The 13,162-nt window shown below is 45.5% G+C and overlaps 1 pseudogene; it reads left to right on the top strand.

Moving 5' to 3' along the window:
- Nucleotides 1-11,545: 11,545 nt before the first annotated feature.
- Nucleotides 11,546-12,822, top strand: LOC148103052 (uncharacterized; annotated as a pseudogene).
- The last annotated feature ends 340 nt before the right edge of the window (nt 12,823-13,162 follow it).

Below are 13,162 nucleotides of genomic sequence, written 5' to 3'. Positions count from 1 at the left end.
GTGACTGCTCAGCAGCATCAACTGTCTTTGGATGCTTCACCGCGTGGGTCCACGCTTCAACCCCCCTCAGCAGAAGATACTGGCAGGAACTTTGCTCCCTTAGCTCATATCCATCATCCACAGCCGCCTGGTGAGCCCCTAAATTAAGGGTCTGTGTGACAGCATTTGTTATTCATGCCTTAATTAATTTGACTAACGTCTTTGTTGATAATCACCCTGCAGACTTTTAGATTTGTTAGAAAAGCTGAAAGTAAAACTATAAACCTTTTGATTCGGTTTCACGTCTGGGTGAAAACTTCAGTTAGACGTTCCTCACGGTGCCGACAGAAAACAAACAAACTGAGATCCTCATCACACCATCAGGGATGTTCGGCCACGAGAAAACTGCAGCAGCTCATCCGTGAGGGACGGATCGTCTCAGATGTTCTCGCTGCTGAAGTTCGGTCGCTGTTCCTAATGTGTGTTTGTTAGCCTGAGCAGCTGTGCAGCCTCCAGCAGGTTCACGCCGTCTCCAGACTTCACCCTCCAACCTTTCAGATCAGAGTGAAGTGGAGGCGACTGGTTGAACTGGTGTGGTGGTGTTAAACGCTGTCTGTGCTTCATCCAGTGGATTTATTCAGCTCTGCAGCTGATTTTAAATCCAAACTCCGAACATCACCTGCTCCAGACCAGGTTATATATTCATCATCAGTTACCATGGTGATTTCGCCAGGCAAAAAGTGATCCACTTTCCTTCGACACAGCTCGCTGTCCCGTAGTCCTCCGGGGGAGGGGGGGCTGCGGAGCCGCTTGCAGCTCGGTTTTTGTTTTTGTCTGTTCTGTGTCGCAGTTTTTGGGGTCGGTGACGTTCAGCTTTAACGCCGTCTTTAGCTGCCGACACCTCAGATGGGTGAAGGAGGTGCAGTTCATGTGTTTCGTCCACCCGTCCTCCACCCCAGCCTCCTCCCTGTGTCGTTCTGAACGGTGAAGCTTCATTCCGGACATTTCCTCCCTGATTTTTCTGCGTCTCTAACTGACGAAGCAGCTCGTCATCATCTCTTTGAGCCGTTAGTGACAGACTGGTGAAAAACACTTGAATGTCACTGAGTCAGAGGTTCCTTACGCTGCATTTCCATTTCAGACTCCATCTGCGTGCTGCTGTCTGCTGAGGCAGTAACCAACGCGTTGAACATCATCTGGGAGACTGAAAGTGTCCAGAAGTCCTGTTATTGTTTCAGAAAGCTCATCAAGCCTTTGCTGGCAGCGGAGCTGATGTACGCTCTGAGAGGGTTTATGTGCCAAATGTTGCTTTGTTGGGAAGTTTTGGTTGCAGTTTGGTGTCACGGTGACAGAAAGTGATGCCGTCAGGTTTTATTTGGCACTCGGTGTGAGTTTTTATTGAGCAGAGCTTCTCCAGAGAACAGCGGTGCAAAGGTCTGCTCGTACATCAGCCTTTATTTTAGCAGAAACTCACTGATTGAGAATGAATTTCTCCGATGAGCACAGGCTCGGCTTCGGCCAGCTGTGCTTCTGTTTTTATTGTTTTATCTGATTTTTGTGCTCCTCTTGTGTCTTTTGGTTGTCGTCAGTTTAAAGAATAAAAAGCAGCTCTGAGCCAGAAAATCATTCAGTGGATTTAAAATGTTTCCTGCTAAACCACCAGATTTCCTGCAGCTTTGCATTTCATTGTTAATTTAATTAACTTTATGTTTTTTATATATTTGTAGGGATGCACCGATACCGATACTGGTATCGGGTATCGGGGCCGATACTGTAAAATGTGTGTGTACTCATACTCGTAAAAGTTAACCGATACCATGAACCAATACCAACTTATTTCATTAATCAGAGGGTGGCTTGTCATTTCTGTTGTAGTTTTTTAGATTGGCCACTAGGGGGCCAATTATTATTTTATTTATTATTTATTTTATAATAATTATTTAGTTTGTTTACATTATGGACACTCTACAACAATTTAAAAGTTTATTTTATTCTCAAACCTAATTTGTATTTATTTTATTCCAAACAGAAGTGTTTATTTATTATTCTGAAAGCTCGGGACAGTGCCAATAGTTCAGTGATATTTTGTAAAATTACAATGTGGAGACTCTGCAATAATTTAACAGAAGTGCTTATTTTTCACTTGAAATTTTTTTGTGGTCATTTTTATTAAGATTTTATTTTTTATCAACAGGGAATATAATAAAACCTGTCTTCCAATTCATTGTATTTGTGTGTGTGTGTGTGTGTGTGTGTGTGCGGTAGAAGTATCGTTTTTTGTACTCTGTATCGGCAAGTACTCAGATCCAAGTATCGGCTTGAAAAAATTGGTATCGTTGCATCCCTATATTTGTATCATCATCAGCTGATCATGTCTGTGACTGGAGTAGGTGACACTCATAGGGATCACTGTGCTGATGTAGAGTCACGTGTGTCGTCTACTGTGGAGCCTGATGCAAGATTCAGAGAAAGGCCGAGTTAACTCAAAGTGGAAACAGTGTGACCGACGCTGAGACAAGAAGGAAGACGGCGCTATTTACACGTATAATCAGAAACAACACAACAGGGTAATAAAACACAGGTGGAGATAAAGATGGTGCCACAGGCGAGGAAGTCAAACTAAACCAAAACACATAAAAGAGGAAGTGAGACACCTCAGCTGCACTGACACGAGACGATGAGACGAAACAGATTTTTCTCCTGCTGTTTAATCTTTGCTCATTGGTCCTGATGAGCTAATGAACCGTTAATTTACTCGCTTCAGTTTGTGCTGGTGCTGCAGCTGGAGCTCGCGGCTGCACAGAGACGAGCTCCCCGGTGTTTACGTCCTCCGCCTGCCGGCGTGCCGGGTCGCGAGCCCACGAGCCTTAAACTCTTTGATGAGCGCCCGCTCCCTCCGAGCCTCATTACGTCGCTCGTGTTCAGCTGGACTTCCTGTCGCCTCTGCTTTGCTGCTCTTTGTAGGCTCGCCGTGGCCCTCAGAGGGTCTCCGCTGCAGGACTGCATTTCATTCTGACGCCTAAAGCTTCTAACAGAGAAACAAAGGAGGAGAAGCGCCCTCGTCGTGTTTTATTTATGATCTGCTCACACAGGGTCGTATCTCCCCGATTCAGTCGTGACCTCGTTGGTGTCCACGTGCAGATTGATGTCTTTAATAGTCTGCAGAGACGAGGCAACAAATCCCAGTTAAACAGCCGCGTCCAACATCAGCAACCCTGTGATTAGATTCAGAGTTTCCAATCTTTGCTTCACGCCTCGACGCTTCATTCATGAATTTACGAGTTTTTAACATCATCGCATGTAAATGAGCTCCACGCCACGGGATTCGGTTAGTTGGAGATGTAGTGCACGGAGTCGCCGCTGCTGCTTATCACTTTCACTTTGTCATTTCTTTAATATGTTCCCCTGATTCTCGCCCTGCGCTCCGCCTGGATTCAATCAGGTTTTCACAAAGTCGCCGCCTCCCAGCTAACGTGGTGATTTAAGCTCGGAAATCATCATTATTAACGACGACGAGGCCGCTAACACCAGTCCTCTCGCTGCTCGCCTCCATGTGTAAACACGTCTGTAACAGCTGAGAGCAGTTTACTGTACACCTCAGAGTGTGATGACAACAAAGCATCTGTGAATGACCTTGTAGTACCATATCACCCTATTAGAGCACTTCGCTCTCGCTCTGCAGGCCTACTTGTTGTTCCTAGAGTATTTAAAAGTAGAATGGGAGGCAGAGCCTTCAGTTTTCAGGCCCCTCTTCTGTGGAACCAACTTCCAGTTTGGATTCAGGAGACAGACACTATCTCTACTTTCAAGATTAGGCTTCAAACTTTCCTTTTTGCTAAAGCATATAGTTAGGGCTGGACCAGGTGACCCTGAATCCTCCCTTAGTTATGCTGCAATAGACGTAGGCTGCCGGGGATTCCCATGATGCACTGGGTGTTTCTTCTTCACTCACTATGTGTTAATAGACCTCTCTGCATTGAATCATATCTGTTATTAACCTCTGTCTCTCTTCCACAGCATGTCTGTATCCTGTCTTCATCTGCTCACCTCCAACCAATCACAGCAGATGGCCCCGCCCCTCCCTGAGCCTGCAGGAGGTTTCTTCCTGTTGTTTTTCCTTCCCACTGTCACCAAGTGCTTGCATGTTAGATATCAGACGGCGCTGTTTGCACAACGCAGCAGGTATAAAGTCTTTAATCCTCAGTGAAGTCACATCGGTGTTCGTCTGAGTTCTTACGTGTTTGCATTGGGATGTTTAACACGTGCGCTGCTTAGTCTTTCCCGCTCGCTGCAGGTTATTTGTGCAGATGTGGCGTGTAACTGCCGCGCACTCGAGGCAACCACAGCTGTGAGGGGAGGGTCTCAGTCCAGTTCCCAGTGACTGTTTATCATGAGGCGGTGACCCGACCAAAGAACCTTCCTGAAGTCAGATACGCTTTGCATTCTGGGATGCAGGAGGATCCTCCATGTTGTCGACCAAACAAACAAACAAGGCACCTGCTTCCTCCGTCACACGGGTGTAGAGGCCGGCCAGCGACTCCTGGAAACCTCTGGAAGAGTGTCTGATGTTACAGTCCGATACCAGCACTAATATTTTAACTTATAAATGCAGCTTATGCAGGCGAGAGCAGCGTGTGGAGGTGACTGACCATCAGTATAGTAAATCTGCATGTTAATGATCACTAAATGATGTGATTGCTGTTTGTGTTTTGAACCTACTGGAGTCCTGCATGAGAGACGTGTGCGTCAGCTTCTGCTGATAAATAAAAATGGACCTGACAGTTAACACAGACGGGTTTTATTTGCTGAAGAACCAACATGACCGATAACATTTACTGCAGCATCGCTGTTATCAGTTACCTGGAGATTCTTTACCTCTCTGAAAGAACTGCCTGTGACCTCTGACCTCTGAGCTGCAGGTCTGAGTCTTGTCACAGTCGAGTTTTGCTTCATGCACGCCATCAAATATCTCCACGTGAAGCTGCTCGCTGTCACTCGCACAGCCTACCCGCAGTCAGGGGGAGGAGCTTCTTCCTGATGAGCAACGCAGTGAAACTAAAATATCGTTCCATCGTGGTCGTATCGATTCAACACCAATGTTTGTGTCAACACTCCCCACCCCAAATCTCCCGACGCTTGTAAACTTGAAGCAGTCCTGCAGAGAAACACCACGCTTGGCGAGCCTTTTAACCCCACACGCTCAGTCCGTGTGACCTCAGCCCACTGAGTGTTCGCAGCATCGTGGTTCGCTCGCAGTTAGCTTTGAGCTTTCTTTGTGGACAAGAAACGAAACCACAGAAAAAAGCTGACAAACTCAAAGGATCCAGACCAGAGTAAACGATCTGGAGCTGAGAACGCTTCTCTCTGAAGGCGGGGCCACAACAAACACGCATGAACATGAGTTTAAATTCGTCTTTCAAACAGTTAAAGTCTAATTTTCTAGCACTGACGACGCCGAGTGTTTGGCACACGAAAAAGAGTTTTTATTTTTACAAACCTTCAAGCGGAGCTTTTTTCCTCTCGTGCTCTCATCATCGTCATCATGCACGAGTCAGCGGGTGTCAGTGTGTGTTTGTGAGCGTTCGATGTTCGGGGATCGTCCAAAGTCAGCTCACTGCTTTCGTGGCGAGTCACTGCGCGGTGAACATTTCATAACATCTTATTATTAGCAGCCATAATGACTTCTGAGAGCTGCAGGCTGCATATTAACTGCTGCTGCGATCTCAGGGCGGGAACCTTTTAGTCAGGATAACCTCTTTATGATGCTTTTCCTTTTCTTTAACAAATATTTATATCACAGTGTCAGATATTCACAACTGAGGTTAAAACTGACCCAGACGCTCGTCTGTCACCACTGCAGGCCACGGCCACATCGTTTAACACATTTTATACAGGAAGACATTTCAAAGCACTTTTCAAAAACAGCAAATCATTAAAATGCAAATGAGAAGAATCCGAGGAAAACAAATAGACGTATAAGATACAGAGAAGACGACACGATTACTGGAAACAGGTTTAGACCTGATTATTTGAAGCAGCAGCAGCGTGTAGATTAACAGCTGTGAAGAGAAACTGATTTTACTTTTCAGCAGATGAAGCTGAATATTAAACTGTGTAAATCAGAAGTTACAGCCCTGAACGAAACCAGGGCCTCGGATGACCGGCGAGCTCGGACGCGTCCTCTGAAAGTCAATCTACCGTTAACACCTCAGTGATCATCTGCAGAAATGCAGCTCTGCTAAGGACTGCTCGGTTTCCCTCTTATCTGTTCTTTTATTTGTGGTGTTCCCCAAGGATCAGTACGAGTTCCTGCTTAGTTTCTAAGTCACCACAAACAGGACATTCCTGTGGGTTTGGGCGATATTTGGAGAGAGAGCTGTGTTTGTGTTTGTGCGTCTAACCACACCTTGGCCTGCCTAACCCTTCCACGTATCCTTGGGCAAGACACTAACCCCAAGTTGCTGATGCATCCATCAGAGTGTGACTGTTAGAAAACACTTACAGAGTCTGTTTACGTCTGTTCCCTTCGCTCACTTACCTGTTGCGGTGGAGGAGCTTCTGTTCCTGCCTGTGTGGATTTGTTCTTGCTCGATGACTTTGTAAATGTTATCTTCCCCCAACCACCACCACACTTCCTCCTGTAACGCTGCGTCTTCGTGTAGCAGCAAGCGTATGCAGCACTGCACACCTCCAACCGAATCCCTGAAAGCAGCTACATCAGGTGTGATAGCAGCGTGTAGGTGGTGCAAGCAAAAACAGGTCATAACATGTTTTTATTTTTGAAATGAAACCTACATATTTGACGAGTAGTTGAAGAATTCATCCCTTCCTTCCTTCCTTCCTCTCCTTCCTTCCTCTCCTCTCCTCCATCTCGCCTTTTCCTTTTCATTCCTCATATTCCTTCGTTTGCTGCTTTTTCTTTTGACCTTTTCTCTTCCTTCTTTTTTTATTCATTCTCCATTCTTTGCCTCCTTCCTTCGATCTTTTCTTCATTTTCCTTCCCTTTCCTTCCTCCTTTCTTTCTTTCCTTTTCCTTTCTTAGCTTCCTTTCCTTCCTCCTTTCTTTCTTTCCTTTTCCTTTCTTAGCTTCCTTTACTTCCTCCTTTCTTTCTTTCCTTTTCCTTTCTTAGCTTCCTTTACTTCCTCCTTTCTTTCTTTCCTTTTCCTTTCTTAGCTTCCTTTACATCCTCCTTTCTTTCTTTCCTTTTCCTTTCTTAGCTTCCTTTCCTTTCCTTCCTCCTTTCTTTCTTTCCTTTTCCTTTCTTAGCTTCCTTTACTTCCTCCTTTCTTTCTTTCCTTTTCCTTTCTTAGCTTCCTTTATTTCCTCCTTTCTTTCTTTCCTTTTCCTTTCTTAGGTTCCTTTCCTTCCTCCTTTCTTTCTTTCCTTTTCCTTTCTTAGCTTCCTTTACTTCCTCCTTTCTTTCTTTCCTTTTCCTTTCTTAGCTTCCTTTCCTTCCTCCTTTCTTTCTTTCCTTTTCCTTTCTTAGCTTCCTTTACTTCCTCCTTTCTTTCTTTCCTTTTCCTTTCTTAGGTTCCTTTCCTTCCTCCTTTCTTTCTTTCCTTTTCCTTTCTTAGCTTCCTTTACATCCTCCTTTCTTTCTTTCCTTTTCCTTTCTTAGCTTCCTTTACTTCCTCCTTTCTTTCTTTCCTTTTCCTTTCTTAGCTTCCTTTACTTCCTCCTTTCTTTCTTTCCTTTTCCTTTCTTAGCTTCCTTTACTTCCTCCTTTCTTTCTTTCCTTTTCCTTTCTTAGCTTCCTTTACTTCCTCCTTTCTTTCTTTCCTTTTCCTTTCTTAGCTTCCTTTACTTCCTCCTTTCTTTCTTTCCTTTTCCTTTCTTAGGTTCCTTTCCTTCCTCCTTTCTTTCTTTCCTTTTCCTTTCTTAGCTTCCTTTACTTCCTCCTTTCTTTCTTTCCTTTTCCTTTCTTAGGTTCCTTTCCTTCCTCCTTTCTTTCTTTCCTTTTCCTTTCTTAGCTTCCTTTACTTCCTCCTTTCTTTCTTTCCTTTTCCTTTCTCCCCTCCTTTGTTAACAGCAGCTGCCTCAGAGCTTCGTGCTGATCCAACAGGACATAAACTCTGCAGTATGTTACGTGTTCGTTGTAGCCCAACTGTAACATTAAAGTTCATTTGTGTTCCCTCTGCCCGCCTGCTCGCGTCCTCTCTCCCAAACACGGTTTCAGTCGTATAACAGGAAGCGGCCTAGTCGATATTTGTGACCTGAGAACGAGAAAACAACGTCTGCAGGGCGACCTTTCCCTCGCGCCCGCTGTTCTCTGTAATGAAACCAGCAGCTCACACAGCAGATACCATCAGCAGCAGGAAGTTCGATCTGGGCTGATTTCATTCAGCTCGCCGCATCCTCGTCGCCGCCTGAGTCTCCATCACGTCTGAAAGTGTGTTTATCTCTGTCGGCCTCGATAGGAGACTCGTTATAATGCGAAGACGGACTCCTCGCCGGTCGATGTGTTTTCATTTCACTGTGTGACAAAGGTTTATAGATTTTTGTGCTTTAGGCCGACCTCTCTGACCTTTAACCGCTGTTAACCTGCTGTCCACAAACATGGAGGCCAGATTAGTAACCAGGACTAAACCTGTAGTACTCGACCTAAATGTTCCCGTGTGTCACTGTGGGGCAAAAAGAGGATGAAAGTGTAACGAAGCTGGAAGTTTAACAGGCTTCATACACCCAAACAGATACATTTATAGAAACATAACGTAAAAATAAGGAAATTTACTTTATTGGTTATGTTTCAGTTTATATCATGAATATTTTCTTTAATGGTTCAATATTTGATAAACGTTTGTCCCCACTTTACAGAAATTCCATGAAATGTCTGATTTGCGTACATACATGCAGAACATGTGGTGACGGTCGAGGGCAGGCGTGGACGGCGTCCCGACTCATCACAGCTGAGCCCTCCAACGCGCTCTGGTTCCAAAAAAACTTCAGTCGGTCCTCACAAACATGGACGTGGAAGCTTACACCCCCACTTACACAATATCATATTACCCACTCATAACAGACGAATGATCTCTGTCTCTTTGGCAGTCCTCAGGACCAGTTGCTAGGCAACCAGGGGAGTTTCTAAGAGCACTGGTATCTCCTCTGCAGAGGGGGAGGTGATGGGGGAGGCGTGTGTGTGAGATAGTGGTACAGAAACACTGATCTGGATGTTGAATGGTGAGACTGGTTATGTAAGCGTGTATAAATATTCCTGATCCCTGTTTCCACATCAGAGCCAAATCCTGCAGGTGTGCGGGGGATCCGAGCCGTCCTGCTCCCCGCTCATCCAGCAGCAGCAGATTTTTCCAGCAGCATCGCTTACAGGAAGTCAGGATTAAGCAGAAATAGACCGTTTAGTTGGCCCGTTCGCACCGCACGAACTGATCCTGTCTCACTAAATGCTCGGGATCTGGTTTCCCGGCAGCAGGAGGCCCATGAAGGCTCCGGACTGAAGGTCATGATCTGCAAACAGGTGAGACGGTTCAGGTGTGCTGCACGTCAGCCCGTGGACTGAAAAACCCTCAAATCCATCAGCTGATCAGAGCGGCAGGGTTCATGCTGTGACAGGCAGACGATGCCAAAGTCATGAATAATACAGGAATAAATAATCCATCAAATGCATCAAAAATATAAAACATAATAATACATGTTTGGTTTCGTGAGAATCACAAATAAGACAGCTATAAATAAAAAATTATTACATTTTAAATTAAATATGAAGGTAAACTCCAAACATGCCCGTTTACGTAAACGAATGAATAAATAGATTTATCTGAATGTTTTGGTCCCTTTGATGGCATCTTGATGATACGGAGCCATTTATTTGTTCCAGCCTCTTACTGAAGAAGGCCTCCATTAAAAAGTAGTTTTTCCACGGATGGGGCAAAAATACCTAGAAATATAAATCATTTACAGGTATTTTTCCAAGACCGATAAAAAGTTGGATGAGCATCCTTTATCCTGCAGGTGTAGATTTGATGAAACGTGTTCTGTTTTCACTCTGACACAAATCAGCCTCCAGTCTCTGAAGTTTCCACATCCTGCCCGGCTAACTCCCGACTCCCTCAGCCGAGGCAAGTGAAGCCGCCGCAGAGTTGGATGTTAAATTATAGATCTGACTTGTCAACTTATTTAAACTTTGGGCCTTCAGTACAGACCTTTATAAAAGATATATGTCGCCACGGTGACTTGATCCAGAGGTTTCTGAGTTCTGCATTTTAAAGTTTCCACAAGTTACTACTGATGCTAACTAGTTTTGCTAGCAGTTAGCTGCTAGCTGTCTTTGCAGAGAGCTAGCAGCTTACAGCCACCTGTAGGTTCCTCTAACATCCATTTTTAATGACATCATCTGACCAACAACACAGTTAAATGCAGTCGCATGGCAGGATGCTGTAAACGAACTTCAGTCAGGAGAACAACTGAGATAATCCATCCACAATACGAGGTTATATACATATACAAACATTAAAACATGTTAAAAACACAATAATAAACACAGAGTAGTTTGGAACCAGGGTTCATACGTCGTCACTTAAAGACCAGATACAGTCTAACAAGCTAGCTAGAATTCGCTAATTAGCTCATTCTAGCTAGCCGTTATCAGCTAGATAGAATTAGCTAATTAGCTGATTCTAGCTAGCTAGAATTAGCTAATTCTAGCTAGCTAGAATTAGCTGATAACAGCACTCTACCTTCTTGTCTAAATATGGCAAAACACTAATGTTGAAGGGTGCCTACATGCTTCTATTATTAAAAAACTAGAGTAATAAAGGGGAACCAATCAGGAAAAAGCAGCAAATTGCTCTGTATTGAGTATTGAGGGTCTCTGAGTCCAGTTTCAGGGCTGTTAAAGAAACAAAGGTCAAGCAGAGCTGGGTTTATGCCACACTTGAGAGTTGTTGTTGAGATGAGGAAAAGTACGGAGTAGCGAACTCCTGTTTTTTCTGGAAAGACTTCAGATATGAAATAATAATGAAAAAGTGTCTGCGGCTGTCAGCGAGGATCTCCGCCGCTGAAGCCCTGACGGCACACACGAAAGTGCCTGTGTTCAATAAGCGTCCCGTCTCACGCCGTATCTGCGCTCACACGGAGCCAATGAACCAATCACAGCGATGGTTCAGATTCAGCCGCCGTGAGCGGAGGAGAGCTGCTGCAGGTACGCGTCGCTTCACTTTAATAAACACACGGCCAGAAACATCTGCAGAGCCGCAAACACACAGTCAACCTGCAGGTCGCATGACCACACCCAGCTCATACCTGAAAAGCTTTTTTTAAACTGTCACCTAATCAAACTAATCAAACATTTCTTTATAAAAACAAGCAAACAACAACCATCGCTGTCACAGACCTGATCTCGCCAGCCAGCCAAGACTTTAGAACAAGACTGATTTGATCCTTTTATTAGGTACAAAAAATGATTGACCCGAAATGTTCTTCTTTCCAAGATGGCGCTGGAGTGACGGCAGCCTTTCCAAGTAGCTCTGCAACACCGCACTTTTTCTTAACTTTTAACTTTTTTTTAGACTAGGCTTTCAAACTTTATTTTCCTTCCGCTAGTTACTGTACTTCTACCTCTTAGATATAGCGATACAAGATGGATAATGCACTTTTTAAAACTTCTGGAACCAGCTCCTTCATCTACTCGAGAGCGGAGCTGCTGGCTCTAAGAACAAAGGGACAGACCGGCATGCGACACAATATCCCGGCTGAGATAAAGAGGAGCTACAGAGGCTGCAAGGCTGGACCATCAATCCCGACAGTGATAATGGGCAACGTGAACTCGCTACCGAATAAAATGGACGAACTGTGTGCTCTGAACAACCACCGACTATACCGTGAGTGCAGTTTGTTTATCTTCACGGAGACGTGGCTAACCGAGCTAACGTCACAGGCTAACGTAGACCTATGCGGTTTCACATCCGTGAGAGCCGATAGGGACACGCAGGCCAGCGGAAAAAGCAGAGGTGGGGGACTCATTGTCTACGTTAACAACAGATACTGCAACCCCGGACACGTCTCCGTTAAAGTTTCGGTATGCCGTCCGGACCTGGAGCTGCTAGCTGTTAGCTTGCGGCCATATTATCTACCTCGGGAGTTCAGTCATGTGATCTGTGTGTGTGTTTACATCCCTCCGAAGGCCGACGCAACAGCTGCCTGTGAGAAAATACACACAGTCACAGCAAGACTTCAGACACAAAACCCCGAGGCTTTCATTATTATATCTGGAGACTTTAATCATGCCACACTGGATTCTACTCTGGCTGCTTTTCACCAGTTTTTGAATTGTCCCACAAGGAGCAACAGGACAATTGACCTACTGTATGCTAATGTGAGAGATGCATACAGAGCCACCCCCCTCCCCCCACTAGGGAAGTCAGACCACAACCTGGTTTACCTACAGCCACAATACACACCCCTCGTCCAAAGGCAGCCTGTCACAACACGCTCCATCAGGAGATGGACCCCAGAAAAGGAGGATGCTCTGAGAGACTGTTATGACACCACAGACTGGGACGTGCTTCTGAGCCCACATGGTGAGGACATAGAGGGGGCGACACACTGTCTTACAGACTACCTCAACTTTTGTGTGGACACGGTCGCCCCTGCTAAGACGGTACGGTGTTACCCTAATAACAAACCGTGGGTAACACAGGAAGTCAAAGCTGTCCTCAACATGAAGAAGAAGGCTTTCAGGAGCAAAGTGAAGGAGGAGATGAAAGCAGCACAGCGGGAGGTGAAATGCTGCCTGAGGGAAGCAAAGGACACCTACAGGAGGAAGGTGGAGCAGAAGTTGGAGAGGAACAATATGAGGGAGGTCTGGAATGGTGTGAAAACCATCACAGGCCACAAGACCAAGAACAGCACAGTGGGGGGGACTGTGGAGAAGGCAAACGAACTCAACAACTTCTTCAACAGGTTTGACCAGCCCACAACCCCCCCACCCTCACCCTCACCTTTACTACAGAGCCCTCTCCCCACTCTCCTACCTCCCTTGTTTCCCCCCCTTCCTGACACTATGATGACACCCCCCTCCTCCAATCCCTCTCTCAGCAGCAGGACATCTTCCCCCCCCTCCTTCCAATCATCTCCCAGTGTCACAGTGGATCAGGTCAGGAGACAACTGAGGAAGCTTCGCCCCAGAAAGGCAGCAGGTCCGGACAAGGTGTGTCTGAGGATGCTAAA

This window comes from Neolamprologus brichardi, chromosome 4, assembly GCF_056152115.1.
Source record: "Neolamprologus brichardi isolate AB-2024 chromosome 4, ASM5615211v1, whole genome shotgun sequence".
Lineage (NCBI taxonomy): Eukaryota > Metazoa > Chordata > Actinopteri > Cichliformes > Cichlidae > Neolamprologus > Neolamprologus brichardi.
The sequence above is the reverse complement of the archived record's forward strand: the minus strand, read 5'-3'. Positions and strand labels throughout refer to the sequence as shown.